Source organism: Lygodium microphyllum, chromosome 8, assembly GCF_053477565.2.
Source record: "Lygodium microphyllum isolate KBCC chromosome 8, Lygodium_microphyllum_v1.1.10, whole genome shotgun sequence".
NCBI lineage: Eukaryota > Viridiplantae > Streptophyta > Polypodiopsida > Schizaeales > Lygodiaceae > Lygodium > Lygodium microphyllum.
The window spans coordinates 31,563,891-31,584,245 of NC_141142.1; the positions used below are offsets into that span (position 1 = coordinate 31,563,891).

The 20,355-nt window shown below is 40.4% G+C and overlaps 1 long non-coding RNA gene across 1 annotated transcript; it reads right to left on the minus strand.

The window, feature by feature from the left end:
* Positions 1-17,554: 17,554 nt before the first annotated feature.
* LOC148032117 (uncharacterized) lies at positions 17,555-20,149 on the minus strand. Its single transcript, XR_015691741.1, has 2 exons — positions 18,980-20,149; positions 17,555-18,812 (listed from the first exon to the last, which is right to left on the minus strand). It is a non-coding gene; the product is annotated as an uncharacterized LOC148032117 (long non-coding RNA).
* Positions 20,150-20,355: the final 206 nt, after the last annotated feature.

Sequence of the window (20,355 nt, forward strand, 5' to 3'; positions counted from 1 at the left end):
AACGGCTTCAATTAGAAAAAGGGAAGCATCACAAAGGACTAGATAATCGTGCTCCACTTCATCACTGCTTTGAGGGATTCACAACAGATGATCAAGCCAGGACACGAGAGCGATTGGGTTTAGTGACCACTTTAAAGTCAAACTCCAAAAACAAAAGGAGCCATATTATCATTCTTCCCTTCACATTGGCCTTATTCATCAGTAAGGATAGGGCTTCATGGTCCACATAGATTTTGAAGTGAGTTAACTATAGGTAGTGTTGAAACTTCTCCAAGGCAAACACCATTGCTAGGCACTCAAGCTTCATCATTGTGTAGTTTCTTTCTCTATAGGTTACTTTTTGACTTGCATAATAGATAGGTTGATCTAACTTTGAGGGGCCCTTTTGGCATAAGACTGCACCTAGGCCTTCAACTGATGCATCAAGTGCACATGGAACTCCTTCATCCAATTAGGAGGCTGCATGATAGGTGCTTCAATTAGACACTGCTTTAAGGTGTTGAATGCCTCATCACAATCAATGGTCCACGTGAACTCTACATATTTTCTGAGGAGTTTATGCAAGGGGAATGCCTTTGTTGCAAAGTGTGAAATAAACTTTTTGTAATAGCCTACATGGCCAAGGAATCCCCTCAATTGAAGGTTGGTTGGCATTGTTAAGGCATCAATCTTGGCAAGATCAGTTGTGGTCCCTTGTGCAGAGACAATGTGGCGCTGTTAAGGCATCAATCTTCTCAATCTTGGTAAGATCTGTTACTGCCCCTTGTGCAGAGCTAATGTGGCCTAGAAGAACTCCTGATGATGAGACTCTAAAGATACATTTGTCGAGGTTAAGAGAAATCCCATACTCTCAACATCTATCAAAGCACTGCTTTAGGTGTCTCTAATGCTCACAAATTAGGCTATAGACACAGAAGTCATCTAGGCACATCTCAATGAAGTCATGCAGATGGTTTTGGAATGTGGCCATCATCACTCATCAAGATGTAGTAGGGCATTACAAAGCCCAAATGGCATCACTTTGTAAGCATAGATTCCCCATTTGGTTGTGAAGATCATTTTGGATTGATCTTCTTCTGTGATCTAGACTTGATTGTATCCTTTAAATCCATCCAAGAGAGAATAGAGCTCATGGCTTGCCACTATGCCCAAATATTGGTCTGTGAAAGGGATAGGGAAATGATCCTTCTTTGATTTGGAATTCAGCTTTTGCATGTTCACATATATTCACAACTTTCCATTCTTCTTGGGTACTACCACAATGGGCAAAACCCATTCACTATTGGCCACTGGATAGATAAACTCAGCCTCAAAGAGCTTCAATAATTTGGCCTTCACTAAGGTAGAGTAATTTGCATTCATGTGCTTTTGTCTTTGCTTCACAGGCTTGGCATCAGGCTCTAGGTCGATGTGATGTTGACATACTGTGGGATCGATCCCCTTTAGATATTTGTACGACCATGTAAACACATCCAAGTTCTTCTTCAGTAGCTCTCGCATGACCAATAGCTCTTCTTTTGGAAGATTTATATCCACCTTCAGGTGACGTTCAATATCTTTTGTATCCACAAATATTCATTTCTTTTCTCCTTCCACTTGTAACGTGCCCACCCCTCAAATTGTGGGACACCGCTCGGAACTCCTAAGGAATGACATGGGGTTTGCCAACTAGGGTCTCTCGAGTCTACCTCGCAATGGAACTTATCCAGCCGTTCCCACTAGGATCGACCTGAAGTCCAGGTTCCTAGAAATTGAGTCTTCTTAACAACCTTCTAGCATCGGTCGATAGCCGCTCCACTTTGCATAGATACAACTGGACCCAAGTAGACTCACACCGCACTTGGTTCAAAGAGAATGGGAAACGAGAGGGATGCATCGCTCGACCTCTCTGCCCGTAGGGCATAGTCCCATTCCGGTCCCCTAAAACGGTATGAATGAGGGTTCTAGCCAACATTTTCTAAGGTCATCGACTAATTGTTAAGGTGTGACTCCTTTTATTCGGATGCTCCCAGCATTTGATCCTGGGTCTTTTTCCCGGATGCTCCCAGCATCCAATCCTGGATTGTTCGTGACTTGGCGAGACCCCAATAATCTCAAACAATATTATGCAAGCAAATGTTCTTGGTAAGTTAACTTATTTTGACTTGCTCTTTCCCTTGGTTTTACCTTACGGTATCTTAACCCTGACCCAAAGCATTAACTGGTCAATCAAGGCAATGGACATGCCTTATTCGCAACCCAACTGAGGGTCCTTTATCCTTCCAGTTCTACCCAAGTTCAGTTAACGCACTTGGCAACATAGGGCTCTTCATCTAGGCCTTCAAGATACAATCTAGATGCATGCGTCCCTTCCATCTCTCTCTTAGTGTGGTACTATGCAGAGTTTTCCAATCATCCTTACCCATCATGTACATGGTGTGTTTAGTGTATTTGTACATCCTAAACGGCCTTTAACTCTCTTCATACCTGGCAATGAATACTTATTCTTAATGCACCGGTTCACATGTGACTTGCGTATATGGAAGTCTAGGTTTCTTTCCAATGGTGCAAATGCATCTTACGAATGGAAACTAACATTTCATGTGTTTCTTTTAATCATGATTGCGAAGCATGAATTCTAAATGACTATTCATGCACTGAATTGGTTTAAAAGCTATTATTTTATGTGAAATAATGCAAAAATCTTATCATTCTATGTGGACAAAAGCTATCATTTCATGCATACAAACTTATGCAAACTTCCATACTCCACCATTTCACGCATATAAACTTATGTGAACTCCATACTCTACCATTTCATGCATGCAACCTAGCGCTTAGAGTAAACAAAAATCCTAAGACTCGTTCTTGTTCCATGCGCGTAGCTAACCCCTTCATTTCTGCCATGATAAATAATACATAATTAATTATAAATCTTAAAGAACCTGGGTTTGATTCGTGATCGTAGGGGCATTCGTTGCGTTGGTCACTCCGCTTGCCTCTCCTGCATTACTGGTACCAATGGTAGCTTTGGCACCTACGCTTCTCGCAATTTTCTTCTTGGGAGCCATTTCTACTCGGGATTTGGATAGTCTAGGGAGCCAATGGTAGCTTTGGCACCTACGCTTCCCGCAATTTTCTTATTGGGAGCCATTTCTACTCGGGGTTTGGATAGTCTAGGCCTTAGCGGTCTTCAAGATGACCGGTTCAAGAGGGAAAGGTCGTGGGAAGGGGATCCTTTGCGGATGAGGGGGTGGCTTGAGTGTGGCTCCTCAAACCGTCTTCACTCTCCAACTCTCTTCCTCTCTCTCCCTCTCTTCTTCCTCTTCTCTTCTCCTTATTTCTCTCTCTCCTTCCTCTTCTTCTTCTTTTTCTACTTCTCTCTTCTCTCCTTCTACCTCTTCTACTTCTTCTTCACTTTTTCTTCTCCTTATCTCTCTCTCCTCTTTCTCTCCTTCTCTTCTTCTCTTCTCTCTCTTCTTCCTCTCCTCCTCTCTTCTCTCCTTCTTCCTCTTCTTCTTTCTCTCCCTTCTTCTCTTCTTCTCTCTCTCTCTTCTTCTCCTTCACTCTCTCCCTTCTTCTTCCCCTTCTTCTTCTTCTTCTCTTCTTCTTTCTCTCCCTTCTTCTCTTCTTCTCTCTCTCTCTTCTTCTCCTTCACTCTCTCCCTTCTTCTTCCCTTTCTTCTTCTTCTTCTCTTCTTCTTCTCCTTCCCTCTCTCCTCTCTCTTCCCTCTTCTTTCCATTCACGATGATCCATGGGGGGGCTAATTATCTTCGACTTCACGATGATCCGAGGGGGGGGGTTCAAATGTCGAGGGGGGAGGAGGTTCCTCTGTTGGAAGCCCCAGGAGGGGGCACTATTGCAGTCTGGAACAGAGGGGGGAGGCACTACAGATCCGGAGGGGGATGCTGTTGCAGGTGAAGGGCCAGGGGGAGAGGTGCTACGCTGCCCTCTTATAAGGAGGGAGGGAGGTATGGAGGAGGAAGACGGCGCTTCCCCGCCATCTAGGGGGTTGCATGCCCCCCATCCCCCTCTCTCTCTCTCTCTCTCTCTCTCTCTCTCTCTCTCTCTCTCTCTCTCTCTCTCTCTCTCTCTCTCTCTCTCTCTCTCTCTCCCTGCCATGCACACGATAGGGGGAGAGATAAAAAAATTTGCACTAAACTTAATATTTTTTTTTTCCTCATTAAGGGGGGGGGAAGTTGCTATGGGGGGGGCACAGGGATCATGGGGGGGAGGAGACATTACATCACTTCACGGATGAATGTGCCACACTCGACTTCTAGGTATAGATCTGACTCCTTAAATGGAGTGATCTCCTCTTTTGATGATTCACTAGAACCAACTTCCTCTTTTAGTGGATGCTTAGCTTGCTCTTTGGGAAGCTAAAAGGGTATCATTTTTGTGGTTTTAGGTTTGGTTTGGGGATGAGTTACTTCATGGCTCAAAGATTCATCTTTCCAGGATGCATTCAAGAATGTCACATAACGGGAACCTTGGGGGTTCTATTTGAACTGCCGAACTGGTGGTTGTTAGCAAGGTGCATCGTCATCATCTGCTTGTGAAAGGGGTGGATTAAGGTGGCAAGAACCACTGCTAAAGGAAGGATTATTCTTCTTAATCCATTTCTTATAGATGATTTGCATAAGATGTGACCCATTAGCTACTCCAAAAGCTACCGGAGTTATTCTGTCGATTAGCATGGGATTTTGTACTTCTGTGGCTTATAGAACTTTTTCCTCATCTTTGCCTTCTACGAGTAGGATAGACTCTTCTAGCTTGCTTTTACAGTCTTCTTGTGCATTATCATCTTTGTCCTCTTTCAATTCTATTTCTACCTCTATGAGGGCTGTGTAAGAGAAGAACAAACTCTCTATTATGTCCTATGCTTGTGCTTCTATGTATGTCTCTGACTTTGTTTTTGCATCTCTCTTTGGCTTTGCTACGTCCATGTAATAGGGAGAATAGTACATCCACGCTTCTATCTCATTGTCAGTGGTGACTTCAGAAGTCAATTCGGGTTTAGGCAGGAGGTATTCACCCATTAACAAAGACCTTGCTTCCTTTGGGAGTTGGCTTACAGTGCCCACTGTCAGGGAATGTGCCTCTATTTTCCTAGGAAAGATCTATCTAACAGCTTCTTCGTCTCTTGATGTACCATCTGTTACTTTGTTGGAGGAGTCTATCAAGACTTTGATGGACATGGATCCATTGCCTTTTTGTGATCCATTCAACTTCAACACCACTTTATTGGTTTGCCTAGGGTTGAGGTTCCTTTGAGCCAATCCATCATTGCTCTTGCTTCAAAAAGCCAAGGTCTTCCCATCAGTAGAGGGTATGAGGTCCCTTAGGAATTTGGTTTGACCACCAGATATGTCAGCCAATAATCTCTTTCTGCGAGGGTTGTCTTTATGTATGGGAGAATGTCCAAAGGCTTGATTCTGCTTTGTCTGCCATTCTGATAAGCCACTACGTAGGTTGCATTCCTAGCAAGCCTAGATCTTTCATTGTCACATCCCTCATTATGTTTACTGATGAGGCTCCATCAACCAATGTGTCTTCTATAAATCATTCTTCAATCCATACGCCAATCTTTGGGGTTCTAGGATCCAAGAAGGGATTAGCTATATCCACTTCTTTTATAGGCTCTAGGGCTTTGTTGGACTTGGTTGCTAATGAGGGAGCAATCCTTAGACCTCTTCTTCTTATCAGTATGCTTTTGAATTCCTTTCAACAACTAGGAGACAACATTAGTAATTTTCAAAATGTTAGGTTTGGTTTAAAAGTGTCTAGGTCTTTGACCAATTCATATTCTTTGATAGGATCCACAAGCTTCTCCAATAGGTTAGGGAATTGGGTCATACCCACTTTTATCTTCCCTTTTTCTTCCGAGAGTGGGAACATCTGTACTTCTTCTCCTTAAGGAGGTACTTTGGCATCCTTTATCTCATGGATCTATGGTTTTGTCTTTGCAACTATCTCTGTGGCTCTCTATGGCTCTACTACATTGTTTTGTACTGCATTGTTATGTTTCTCCCTGGGAAGGTTGAACTTTATGGTCTTAGAAGAGGCAATGTTCTCTTTTAGAACTGCTGGTTCTCCTTTCTTTGCATGCGTTGCGGCAACTTCCCATTTCACCAAATTGGAAGCAGGTACTTGGGTCTTCTATTGGGTATCATGGGTAGCTTTGACAAGAGTTGGACTTGGACACTTTTGCAGTGTGGCCTTCTCCTTTGCATCGACTACATAAGGGCTTGTAGTCCATAGATCTTCTAGGGTTTGTATAGTTTAGTGAGATATGATCCTTTTCTCCACATCTGTAACACTCCACCTCTGATCCTTAGCCACCGAAAAACTATCGTCCTCTGTAACTTTGAGGGGGAAACCTCCTTGGGTCAAAATTAGGACCAAAATCCCTAGGCTTTGGTCCAATGTCTTGAGTGGTTATATTGGATTCCATCAGGTTGAATCTTTCTATTTCATCTTTATTTCTTCTTTTGTGCATCTTCTTCAGAGAGCAGATATCCTCTATATGGTTCTTCATCAAATAGTATGAATAGAAATCTCTAGGAATGGTTGGTTTTTTGGTACATTCACTATCTAAATGTCTCACTTGATGGCACTTTCCACACCATGTATTAGAATGCATCACATCTCTCCCACCTCCTATCTGCAAGAGTAGATATATTGGTAGTATTTACCTTTAGCGTCTGTAGCTATTCTGTAATCACATCCATAAGCTATTTCTTGATGCTTGCAACTGAATTGGACATGTAGTCATTCAGGTTTTGATCTCCTCATGGAGTACTTGTAGTAGGATTTTGGAAAGCTTTTATAATCACTACATATACTGGTTGAGTGGATCCATAGGGTCCTCTGTTCTGGTTCTCATTCAAATTTCCTATAGATTGGTGGTTATTGATTCTAATTGGTAGGATTCCATTGTTGTTGAGTTTCCATTGGGGGATCTATTGGAGACCACTACTATTGTGGTTGAACCATCATTTGAGGCACTGTCGTTTGTAGCCACTCTAGATTCGGTGCACTGTACTCCCGCATTGTTCTCATTTGGGGGTAGGGGTAAGAAACTGTCCCTGGGAATAAATTTGGTGGATATACCATTCCTTGCATGGGAGGAGGTAGGACTCCTCTTCTAGAGGTCATTGACAACCTTGCTTCAACTTCATCATACAGTATTGCACCTTCCATTGCAGCTTGTAGGTTGCCTGGTCTTCTCAATTCCACAAACTTACAAAATTTTGGTTGTAGGCCTTTAAGAAAAACTCTCTTCTGAATGCCTTCATCCAAATGATGGTTGGTCCATCTCTTCAGTATGGATTCCATTTGCGAGATATAGGCTGCTACTCATTCACCAGAGGAATAACTTAGGTTCATGAACTCCTCTCGCATCCACTCTTCAAAATCTTCATGCCTGAATTTAGTAAAGAAGGCCAACTTCAAGTCATCCCATGTGCCAAAAGTTCCTCCTGCTTGTCTCTCATACCACTGAAACGTCGTGACTTTGAGAGTGGTGGGGAATATTGCCAACCAATGCTTAGGGGTTCTGGCATTGTTATCCACACATGCTACCATAAACTCTGCTACGTGAAGATCAAGGTCTTCATCATACTCTCTCTTAAAAATGGGCAATTGGACTACATTCGTTGACCTGTCATCAAAGGAGGCTTCTATTACTAGCTCATTCTCAGCTTTGATTTTTGCGTTCTCTCTTCTCACATACCTTTGGACTCATTCTAGTGCTTGCCTCTTGATTGTGTCATTCATTAGGGACTTAGCACCACCTAGTTTGGTCTGTACTCAATCAGAATAGTTTTAGAGGGGGCTTCACTCTGAAGGACTCTCTTGCCAAAATTTCTTCTACTGCCTTCTTTTTTATGTCTCTAAATTTGGCTTTCAGACCGCTATATAGAGGGAAAAATATTCGATTCTGAAAGTCTCAAAACTCATTCTTTTGAGCATTGTTGTAGTGCCATCATCATAGTAATGCCAACTTCTAATGGTCTCAACAGTATATGTTGTGAAGAACACTTTGTCTACTAGCTTCCAATGGGTTGCTAATTGGACGAATAGGAGATTGTCAGTGCACCATGCATCCCACGTATCTTGCTATTGAGAATCATAAACAAATTCCAACTCTTTTCTTTCTTGTTTTCGTGAACCTCCACTGACATATGGCTCCTGAAGCTTCTTCACTATCTCCCACTTGATGATATCTGGAAATTTGTCAATGAATGCCAAATCTCACATTGATGATCATTCTCTCTATTTCTGCACTTTAGTTTGCTCCCCAAAAATTTGTCACCAAGATGCATGTCTCTCTTGCTTCAACAGGGAGAGGAAATAGTCCAACACATAGAACCTGCATCATGAAGATAATATGTTTTTGCCATTATGGGATGAAATTCTTGTAGAAATTAGCTTTGGCAACAATGAGAATCTCCAATTCTTAAGTGGTAGAAGGAACTTTGCAAGCATCCATTGAATTATTCTCTTCTTGGCAATGCCATTTCCTTCATTTTCAGCCTCTTTTGATGCTTGTTGATGGCAGTCTTACCCGACTGCACACCAAAATGAAAGCCACCCTCCCACGAATAGAAACAACCACAAAACCAAGGACAAAGCACACAAATCTAAGTGTATGGCTCTGTCATTGATCTCAAAACTGAAAAGAAACCATAAATCTCTCTCTTAATAATGAACAAATTCGTCATCTTCATCATCTTCATCCATAGCTTCAACCATTATGCACAGAAGAAAGAGCAAAAGGGAAAAGAGGAATTTCTACACAAAAGATAGAGGAGAGAGGAGAGAAAAAGATTGACACCATCCAAAAGGAGAATGTGTGTATCTTGGAAGAAATGAGAGAAATAGGAACATAATGAGCCGTGAGCTCCATCCCACCTTTTCCCCAAAAGACACACAACCCTTCATATTTTTATTATTTCTTTGAATTTTCTTTGATACATTTGCATTCGTAAGGCTCTAGCCTTTACATTTAAATTCTTTCTAACCTTTTGCAAACGCATGCACATACACTTTTGTGTATACCATTTATTTATTGTGGATGTGGATGTGGCCCCCTCATGTGTAAGGGTGTATTTTAGTGCTTTTGCAACAAAATGAATATTATTTCCTTTACAAAAACTAGAAATGTGTTATAAGCATGGAGATTTTTGTGCCTTGTTTTTATGCTTCTTTTGGTGTCATCAAAGTCTCAAGGATGTGGCTTTGATACCATATGAGAAAAGTATGAAAGATATGAGAGAGAGCCATTCATTATAAGAATATATACAAGAGAAGAAGAAGTATGAATTATGTTGAGCAAGTACATGATTTTCTTTTCTTGCAGGTTTTTTCTTCTTCTTCCACACACAATACAATGTACACAAAGTATAGATAAGATACACCATGAAGGAAAGTGGTCTACTAAGTCAAACAATACATAACTGACTATACAAATCAACTAGTGCTATCACTATCCCAACTATAGGTAGATGTAGCAAACTGGATATAATAAGTGATAAGTTAGTGTTTCCATGTGAGGATCACAATGACCACCAATGTGAGAAGTGTAGATGCAGACCCATTTAGCCAAGTGGTCTATCATCAATGTCCGCACGTGTTGACCTTGCCGTCTCAACATTTGGCACTTTTGATGTGATAGAAAATTTTAGCCATTTGAAGATTATAATACACCATTTCATTTCCTACACACACACATACATAATCTGTCTCTCTCTCTATCTTCCCCCTCTTTAGTCTATCCCATAAATATTAGCTATGAATAGTCAAGTAGGAACCTTTTTCAATCGTCATGTGTACGCACCTAAAAGTCACATGAGTAGGAATGCAAAGTTTAACATTATGATCAGGTTCCTTGGATGAGTCTTTGGAGTACTAAGACATTCAAGGCCTATAGCCTTGCCAATGCCACCAAGTGAATAAAAAGGTGGAACTTGAATGCATCCTTCCAAGTTCCACCCACCAAAACTTGAACCCACAAACTCAAGGTTAGAAAGCCTTAAGCTTTTAACCATTTAACTGACTCAGCAGTTACCCTCAATATCCAATTACCACATGAGACAATGTTTTTATACAATCTTTCATTTCCTATTCAACCATACTCATCACTCTATACTTGGTCAATTCCACAAGTCTTCACATCTAGATCACAAGCATAAATGACTACATCACTTTGAACATGTAATTGTCACAATTTCTATATCACTCCACCTATCAACTCCTTGGCTAGGTTTTATCATCATCGATCCATGAATTTCAGCTTTGTTTACATACAAGGAGTGCCTCCCCCTCTTTGTAGTCACAACCCTGTATGTAGAAATGATTGCTTGATGACCTTACATGCTACTTGTCCACATGCAAAAAGTTTTTACTACTTTTGGAAGACATTGTGTGCCAGTAGACCTTTCAACTTGCTCTTCCACTTCATGATTTTCTCAATCAAGCCAAATTGAGTAATTCTTTGAGGGGGGGGATCTCAAAAGAGCCCCCTTGTCCATTACGCCCATTCATTCCTCAATTTAGTAATGACTACAACATTATTTTTCCCTTGACTATGACCTTCTGGTAGCCACTGCTACAATCTCTCACCTAGAGTAGTACGGAGCTTGAATTGGTAGCCACATGTATCCTACACCCCCATCTCTCACAGGAGGCAACTCTCAAACCCCACATCATAGACATTCAAAGCATGTTTGTTTGTACGCTAAGGTAGCACATGCGAATGTGGGCTACTTTTGTAGTGCTTGTCCTTAATATACGATTGACACATGATGAAATATTCATATACAAAATTTCATTAGCTACTCTATCACACTGACCACCCCATGCTTTGTCGATCTCATGTGTCTTTACATCAGAGTTGCAATACTAGTTGTGGTATTATTACAAGATTATGTTATGAAAAACATGAAAACCTAGAAAGACTTGAATTGAGAACACTATTGCACACAAACTTATGATGTCCTTTAAAATAAAAATATTTCCTTGTAAGTCAAACTTTTGAAAAATTTTGAAGGCAACAATGTAACATGGCATTTTAATACATGGCATCTTTGAAGTTGTTGTGATGCATGCAAACATTCACTAAAATCAAGAGCATGTTTCCCTTTTCTTATTTACACTTAATCTATCATTTCTCAAGAGGACTAGTGCCATCATCAACCTTCAAATTGTGCAATTGAATTTCCAAATTATTTTGGTATTCTTATTGATATACTTGTTATTGAGGGATTTGGACATTGTCTCGTGCTTACTACACTTGACAAGCAGATGTATATGGAGACTTTCAAATCAGAAGTGCATTAGATGCAACCATTGTATGCACTTGAGTGACTTATTGTGTACCATGATAGGATCCATTAACATACTAGAGCTTAACCTATTGCAATATCTTTGGACAAACATATTGTAGTATCATTTAATTGGTAAGAAGTTATTGCTAGTATCGTTTACTTGGTAAGAAGTTATTTTATATTTTCCCTATAATGGTCTACACTTCAATTTGTTTAATTTTAGTAGAGAAGTTTTTTTGAATTCTTATGAGATAAGAGTTATTAATCCACCATAGGGGGTTAAAATTTGGATTCTCAAATATATAGTAGTAATGTAACACTATAAAGATTTATGGTTTGTGATTGAAACAAATATCAACATTGAATAATGCATTTTCTTATGGTTTGATTGTGTAGAGAAGTGTTTGATTTGTGTTGTTATGCTAATTTGAACTACAATTGGGTTCAAAATTAGATTCCTTGATATGCAAAAGTAGTGAGCAATTATTGAAAACATTTATTATTTGTGCTAGAAGCAAGCATAATTTCTAAACAACTTTCGCAAAATCTTGTCAAGGTTAGTTTCTCTTGATTTCAATTGACTTCCATGCTCTCAAGGGAGCCCTTGCATATTGACAATGCTTTTTCTCCCTCCACTTTTGAGTGATGATGTCAAATATATACTCTTACCCATGGTAATAAATATAATAATGACTTTTTTTTTCCCTTTATGCATGTTGTTAGGATTGACCATGCATTTCACTCTAGTAGTTTGTACTTGTGGCAACTATTTCAAATCCAATAGATGCCTCTTACACATGCGAAAAAGATTCTTATCATGCAACAACCATGAAGATTCCTATGTTTTATCTAGCTAACATCTTGATGTATTTCTGTCCACCAAATCACTATTTGCTATTGATTTTGAATGCAGCTACTTTCAATATTTTCTTCACTTTTATTGATCGTTTATTTCTTGCTCTTTTAGGCTACTACTTATTCACACATTCAGATGACTCACATGGTTCATATCATCTAGGAGCTAAATTTTCCCATCACACAGATGATATTATTTTATGATTCTTTCATACAATGTTTGACTTTGCAAATAAAAAATATCCACAAGTTTGTGCTATACATTCTAATGGTGGATGCTACTTTTAATATATACACAAAGTTTGGATTGAAGAATATTTATTGTCCCTTCTAATAAAGGGACCAATCACTTGTACATATCCAACTAGCAATATGTTAAATACATGCAATTTTTGGATGTGAGGTTTGTTCATTTTGTAAATGGCTTGTAAATATATAATAAACTTCCATGTTTGCAATTATGTGAGAAAACTTGTTGGGAACTTATTTTTCCATCACTCATATTAAATGCATGGGATTTGTAGATGTGAGGTGTGTTCAATTTTGCAAACCACACATATATATGTAACAAATCTCCACATGTACAATTATGTGCTCAAACATGTTGGAAACTTGTTTTTCCATCTTGAAGACTAGGTGTTGGGCTAGCTACCATCTTGAAGGAATTTTGGCATCATTCACCTAAGACAGCCACCCATTTGACTTGGAATTTCTCTCAAAGTTCATCCCTCCATCTAGGTTGTCTAATTTAGACCTCTTATTTCATTAATATTATTATTATTTGGGTTTTTTAGTTTTCTTTCTAGGATTGAAGATAATTTGATAGGCATATAGAACCATAAGCTTTGTGCCACCCCCAGGAGCCAAACACTTGACCTCTTGAGTATCTTATAAGGTGGATCTAGACTATTGTAAAGCATTGTCACATACTATTTTTGTCTACGTTCATGGATGTCAAAGAAGAGCCTTATGAGAAAGTAACAAAATGGTGACTAATTGTAGCTCACTCTCTCCTTACTCATCTCCCTTCTTGGTAATTCCACCACATGTTGAGAGGCTAGTTGGTACCTCTCTATGTCGAGGATTTCCGAAAGCATTGCTAGCACATTGACCCACCCTCATGTAGGAGGTAAAAGAGAAGGCATCAAAGGGGATGTCTTGTTTGGGACATAAGTTGTCCCCTACATGTCTTGAAGAAGTCTCAAGTAGCACTTGCCCACTCCAAAGTGTGAGAATCCCCTTAGTCTCATCACCAAGGAGATGTAGCATTTCCTAGTCATCCTTCATGCACCTTACAAAGGTGCATGCAGCACTATAGCAATCTTGTCCCAAAAGTGATGGACTAGAAGCTAACATTTGGGCTCATAATTGTGAGCTTGTGGGTTCACATGTCACTAGGTATACCATTTTTTTGGACATTAATGTTCACATGGTGTATTTGAGTAAGTTTGGGGTCATAATTGTGAGATTGTGGGTTCACATGTCAGTAGCTACACCATTTTCTTGGAGAGTAATGTTCACATGATGTATTTGTGTAAGTTTCTGCTCTTGCTTGTAGTTGAACACTCAATTGGTTTCTTCCTTATCAATAGGGTCATTGATCTGGGGGTGGCTTTTCCCATAGTGATAAAGCTTAGCTATTTATTCAACATGTGCAACAAAACTATGTGTGAGTTTATATATCATGTTTTTATTTTTTCTCAAAATAATAGTCTTCTAGATAGGTCTATCACCTCCTTGGAGTAGGTGCACACTCATGGGGTAAGTGTGGTCTACATTGTAAACCCATGACCTCCTTGGGGAAAGGTGCATGTTCTCCCCTTTGCATATTGGGCAATCTAAATATGATCTCCATAGGCTTGAGTTTGATGCAAATGAAAGCTCTCTAAATAATTTTGTCCCAGTTTTAGCCCCAAAAACCTCATGAGGACTACATCAATTTATCCCCCTTTCTTTATGGTTAGCTAGAGAGAGCATGGATCTCCCATGTCTTAAAACAATGATTCCTTGCAAACTCTTTGGGAATCTGGGGAATGGAGATTAGACACATCGTGATGGTTTTCCTCTCTTTCTAGCATGGTTTCACAAGAGGTCGCATTGAAAGTTGCGAGTGTACTAAGTAGATGTAATAATGAGTTAGGCTTGTGATAAGTTGTCCTATGAAAGAAGTGATGTCACTCATTCTTTTTGTTGCTCATTTTACTTTACTCATTGTTTGGGATACTTCTATATCCTCTATATGTTTGAAAAGGGAGCAAGAAAATAAAAATAATGTGGATTTGAGATGTCTAGAATGTAGTGTCACACACCAGTACGATGATTGCCATAGGCGGAATCCCTCCACCGACTTAGAAGTCATACTATTAGTGCCACTCTGCTTGACGATAATTCCATACCCATCCCTTTAAATTCCATGACTATGGCTCAAGCCAAACATACTAGTATCGTGTTGCCTAGACCTAGCAACTTGGATGCCTCATCCATAGGCAAAAGGAATTAGAAGAAAAAGAAGAAGAGAGCCAAAGCAAAATTAACAATAAAGATTGATATCACAACAATGTTAATGAAATGAAAACAATTTCCTAATGTCAAATCAAAGACTTCAACTTCCAAAATGAACAAGAGGGGGGGTGCCAAAGTTGGGGAATACTTTGATCCCAAGCAAAAATTAGACATTATCAATAAACTAACAAACTACATAAAAGAGGCTCAAACACACCTCCAAAATCTTGAACCCATAGTGCAAGAGGGGCTGCATGACTTGTCGACAATAAGTCTGCTTATTGTTGAGATTTATGCAATCACACTTCTAAGGTAGCCTCTCTGTATGGAGTAGTAGGCCAAGGAACATGCAACAACCTAGGAGTAATGCTATTGTAATTTGTACATTGAGTCTTGTCTATCTCTACTCAATTGTGTTTATGAGTCCAAGCTAATCTTTCCTAGATCCTAATTCACTTGACCAATAGTTACTGTGTCTATTGTCAGTCACCATGCTTATTGTCATTGACTTTTGTCCTCCATAGCTAAACCTTTCTCAAGGATCTAAGTTTCTCAACATGGTATTAGAGCCATGGAGAGCTTAGTTTAGCTTAGTTCATTGCTCTTCCAGCCTTCCTCAATCTTACCTCAGCTCAGGTTTAGTAGATGACTTCATCTCTCACTCAAATTTCACTCTACCCTTCTTCGAAGCCTTCTTGCCTGCTTACCAAACTCGCATGCTTCACAGACTTTATGCAATTCTGCAACTCTAAATGAAGGCAACCCTGTAACCAATCCTCTCGACTGCATTAATTTCAGCCTTTGCACATTTGCGTGTCCAATACATTTATGCCATATTTCAATATCTGCAACTGCTCCTTTTCCTTTAGTATACATAGCAGCGTCCATTGCAGGAATTCCAGCATCTAAGGTGAACATTCGGCCAACTCTACTTCCTTTTGTGGCCAACCTACATTTATCATTAAAGTCTTCTACAAAATAACCTTTTGCATTGAATCGGACCTGCAATCCCTGCTCTACCATTTGGCCAACAGATACTAGATTCTTTGTAATTGATGGCACATGTAATACATCTGTCAGACTCTTTGTCTGGCCATCATACAAGGACAAGGGAACCTTTCCAATGTGTGAAATTGGGTGGCATGAATCTTCACCCGTCTACATATAACCTGGGTTTTGTAAGTCCTGCATCTCTCCAAACCATTCAACATGACTGGTCATGTGATTAGATGCACCTGAATTGACATACCATACATCATCATGTGTCCCCTTTCCTATAACTGCATTCATCTTATGCTGCATAACAAACAGACGCTCATTCTTGTGGTTGTGAAGACGATGCATAGTTTCCTTGCTGCAATTTACCACTACGAATATCATCCTTCTTTGCATAGAAATGGGCTACAATATGCCATGTTTTGCCACAATAATGGCAAACAATATTAGCAGAATTTCCAGAATCTCTATTCTGCCATCCACCTCTTCCTCTAGAGCTCCCCCTGCCTCTAAAGTTTCCTTTGCCTCTAGAAACCTGCATTTCACCAAACTGTTGATTGAACCTGTTTTGCTGGTTATCGCCAGCACGTCCCATACCATGGCCTCTCGAAGAGGATCTACCACGTCGCCTTCCTGAACTCGAGTAAAATGCTTGGACCTGTTCACCATTTCTTTCAGACGGATCACCTTGCATATTAATCTCTTCAGTAATCATGAGAGAGATCAGCTCATCAAAATCTGAAAATGGCTTTTGTACATATACTGAAGTAACAAATGATTTCCATGCCTTCTCATTGTTAAAGCCACTCAAAGTGGATGAAACCAAATCATCATCTTCTGGCATTGCATCAATCGCTCTTAAAGCATCTACAAGGCTCCTCACCTTCAACACATACTCATTGACAAACATTTTCTCTTTCTTCAAGGCATTCAACTCTTGCTTGAGTTAAATCTTTCGTGCCTTTGTATTTATTGAAAACATGCCCTCAAAAATTTTCCAAGCTACATGTGAAGTTTTTGCATTCCTGATATGTCCCAACATAGTATTATCAATTAGTGCAGATAGCTAGTACATCACCTTTTTGTCTTTCGCATTCCACTCTTTCCATGCTTTTAGCTCCTTTTCCTCACCTAAGACAAACTAATAAAGGCCCTTTCTAATGAGGAAGTTCGTCACAGGGAACTTCCATGAAGGGTAGTTGTTCTTATCGAGCTTCTCAATAATGGGATTTCCACTGTTCTCTGCCATTATCACAAACAAGGATATAACACAGCAAGCTAGTCTTCTGCAATCTTCCACAACACGTGCACAGTAATACACCAAGCAACCTTTTTCACTGATTGCTCAACAGTACATGTAATTTGCAACCTGTTTGCAGATAAACCTTATTTTTGCTTCTTGCAAACACCTAAAAATTTACAAATTCGCAATCTGTAACCTGTGCACCCACTTTCGGTCAATACAGCCGAAATCACAGTCTACCTAGAAACTATTGTCCGCAACCTTGCGGTTCTAAAACAAGGCCTAAAACAGCATCAGACGCCAAAAATAACAGCACAAAAGCCCTAAAGGGCATATCTGCAAAATATACATTGATCTGTTCGCACACCAAATCTCACAACAATATGAGATTTTTGCTCGACCCTGCTTCTGGTGCCTCCACAGGCACTATCCAAGAGAGAGTGTGGAAGAATGGGAGAGCTTCTTACCCGTTGCTTGCTAGCTCAAACCTTACTTCTTCTCCTTCACTTCAGCCTTCAAAATCAGCCTCTCTTAATGTCGCAGTTCTGATACCATCTCAAGAATCGCATTATTGAAGGGTTTTCGAAAGCAAAGTCGTGACCACAAAGGACCTTGACTAATTTCAAGATAGAAGATCAATCAAGCGAGATCAAGTTATGCAGCAGTAAACTCCTTCACCAAATTATTAGCAAGCCAAGCCTCAACTACAGGGTCTTTACCAATCCTTTTGGGTTCTTCCTCTAGTAATACGTAAAGAGCTACTGCCTCTACAAGTGTAGCACCATCCTCCCCATCAGTATTAGCAACATTTCAAGCACATGGCATGTTTTCGCCCTATTAAACCAGTACATTCCACTGTAAATCGCAAAGAGACATCTTGGACATGTGATTATGAGGAGCATATTCCATGGAAAAGTCGGTTAATCCTTTAGATTTCATGACAGCATTACAATACGAATGGATTATGGCATCCACACATGGCTCTTGTAAGTTTCGCAAACCTTATTAATGTTCGACGTCACAAACTCCAACATACATGAGAATGCGGGAAATAGCTGGCCTTCGAGCCTGGCCTTCTAGCCTTCTTGAAGAGGTTTAGTACTAAATGTTAATCTGAGAAACATTTGCAGGTGCTAGATGCAACCCAATACAGAACTCTAATTCACATGACACTGCATGGTCAAACCAGCAACTACATCAAGGATATTATACTCTCCTCTGTTGGCTACTCTGCGGTGACATTCCTCGTAAAATAAGCTGGCAAGAAAAAGGGAATGCCTAGCAAATCCAATTTACAAGAATCTCTTCCTCACCATTGTACTGGATCAATTCCAGGTCTATGGTGATCCCCTCTCCCACATCCAAAACCTCTAAATCTTGCACGATAAAGTCTGATCATCTCTGACACTGCATTTGCTTTTGAACAGCTTCCCGAATCTTGCATGATGATGCGTCCAGATCAATGTAGTACCTTGACTGACACTGCTATTCAGACTGAACAACCTCCATAATCCTCCTAGCCTCCCCTATGCTGATCAGCCTATGGAGGACTCTAATGTGAGATCTGGAGTACTCACACAAAAGTAAACTTGTAATCAGGAAGTACTGTCCACTCAGCTACAATGGCCCTTTCCACCTTTTGCAAAATGATATAGATTGCCCAAGTCAATACACTGGTTCCAGATCTGCAGCAGCATGTCTGAATAAGTGACCCCTTTCTCACTGTGTCAGGCACTCTCAGAGTGAAGTTCCCGTAATACAGGTGTCGTCTCACTCCAAAAGAGCGATGTTTGCTTGTTCTGATGATATGACGATGTTTGGCAGAAGTCCACTGGCCGCCATCCATGTTGCCAAAAAATCGATTGCAATTATGGACCTTAACAAGGAAGGGGAATCTGTGTTCCCTGATTGCCACCATCCTCACCTTAGAGCAAAATTATGTAATCCCACTTGCTCTACTCTATACATCAATCAAGAATTAACAGAGACAGTTCGTTCATGTAGCTCACTGTACTGAAATGTGTGATAACGTGCATTGAGCAGGGTTAGCGCTTTGTTTTGTTCCCCTTACCTTTTAGCTCTTCAAAATTCTCTTTCGCTTTGAGCGGCATCTTTCCAAGTTGATCGATAGAAATTTATGGATCCAAGTGAGCAATTTTTCATGAGAGATGTTGCCGGAACAGGCACAGTGGATGATCAAGCAAGATCAAAGAAGCGCCAAAAGAAAGACGTCGAATTGCAACAGTCTGCACCCAACGTCGAGCAACCTCCCTGCAGACATCTTCTCCCCCAGGCAGGCTACAACAACTCCCTTTTTTACCAGAAAAGCGGCCCCCTTTTTTATCAGAAAAGCGGCCTTATCCCCTGCAGAAAACCAGCGTAGCTCCCTATAGTTACCATCATTGGCTAAATACAGCTTGGGCCTTATCAGAAGAATGTGCCTCTTATAGCAAAGCACAGTGCAGTTGTAGCGCACTCCATCATATACAACAGGCATGCCAATGGTGCATAAAATGCCATTAGTGAGATCTGACAACAGAATGTCCCTTAGGCACTCCCATAGCATCGAGGTCCACAGTTGCAGCTACAACCTCGACATCTCCTAAAGAGAACTGGGATCCCTGAGCAACGATGTCCCCATTGATTGCAATACATGCATAGCCATCATAGTAGAGCCGACCACCATCACAGCCTTGTTGATTTGAATATGCATACACACCACCCACTCTGCCTCTTTTTGATTCATCAATTCAATCAACTTCTTCATGTGTTCTCGCCTGACTGCAAGAGCTCTCACCTCTCTCTCCAATTCTCTGCAAATTAGTGCTGTTCTCCAGCTTAGATGAACTTTTGATTTGGCTAGCATCTATATATATGTGGTCTCCAACATACAATGTTTCCCCACCTCTGACTCCAAGGGCCATCTCCACTACGTTTTCTGAGGTCCTCATTGTCACATTCAATTTCCTTGGTAGCAAAGTCGATGCTGACCTCCACACCATCAACTGTAAGCATTAGTTTCTAATGCTCTGCATCAATTGTCACGTCCCCAAACAATGAGACAAGAAAATAATGCAGTATAGCTATTTGCAGAACCCTTAAACCCATTGCCATTAACTTCCAATCCAGAAGTTGGGCATGCATTCAACTTCAGAATGATGGCAACAATGGAATCAACCACCATGTCACTGAGTGGATCTGAGACCCATTGCAAGACAACAAAATCTGAACCTTCCTGATTTATAGTGACTTTGTCGTACACTCTTAGGGAGGGCATCTCTGCTTTTGGCAACATCTCCACACTTTCATACATTTGCTGTATGCGGTGGTGTAAAACCAAAAATGCACCTTTGTAAGGAACTAACTGCCGCTGCATTATACTACCCATGGTCAACTGAGTGTAAACATGTAAGTCCTCTTGAGCCATGAGCTGGTAGGTGAAACCTT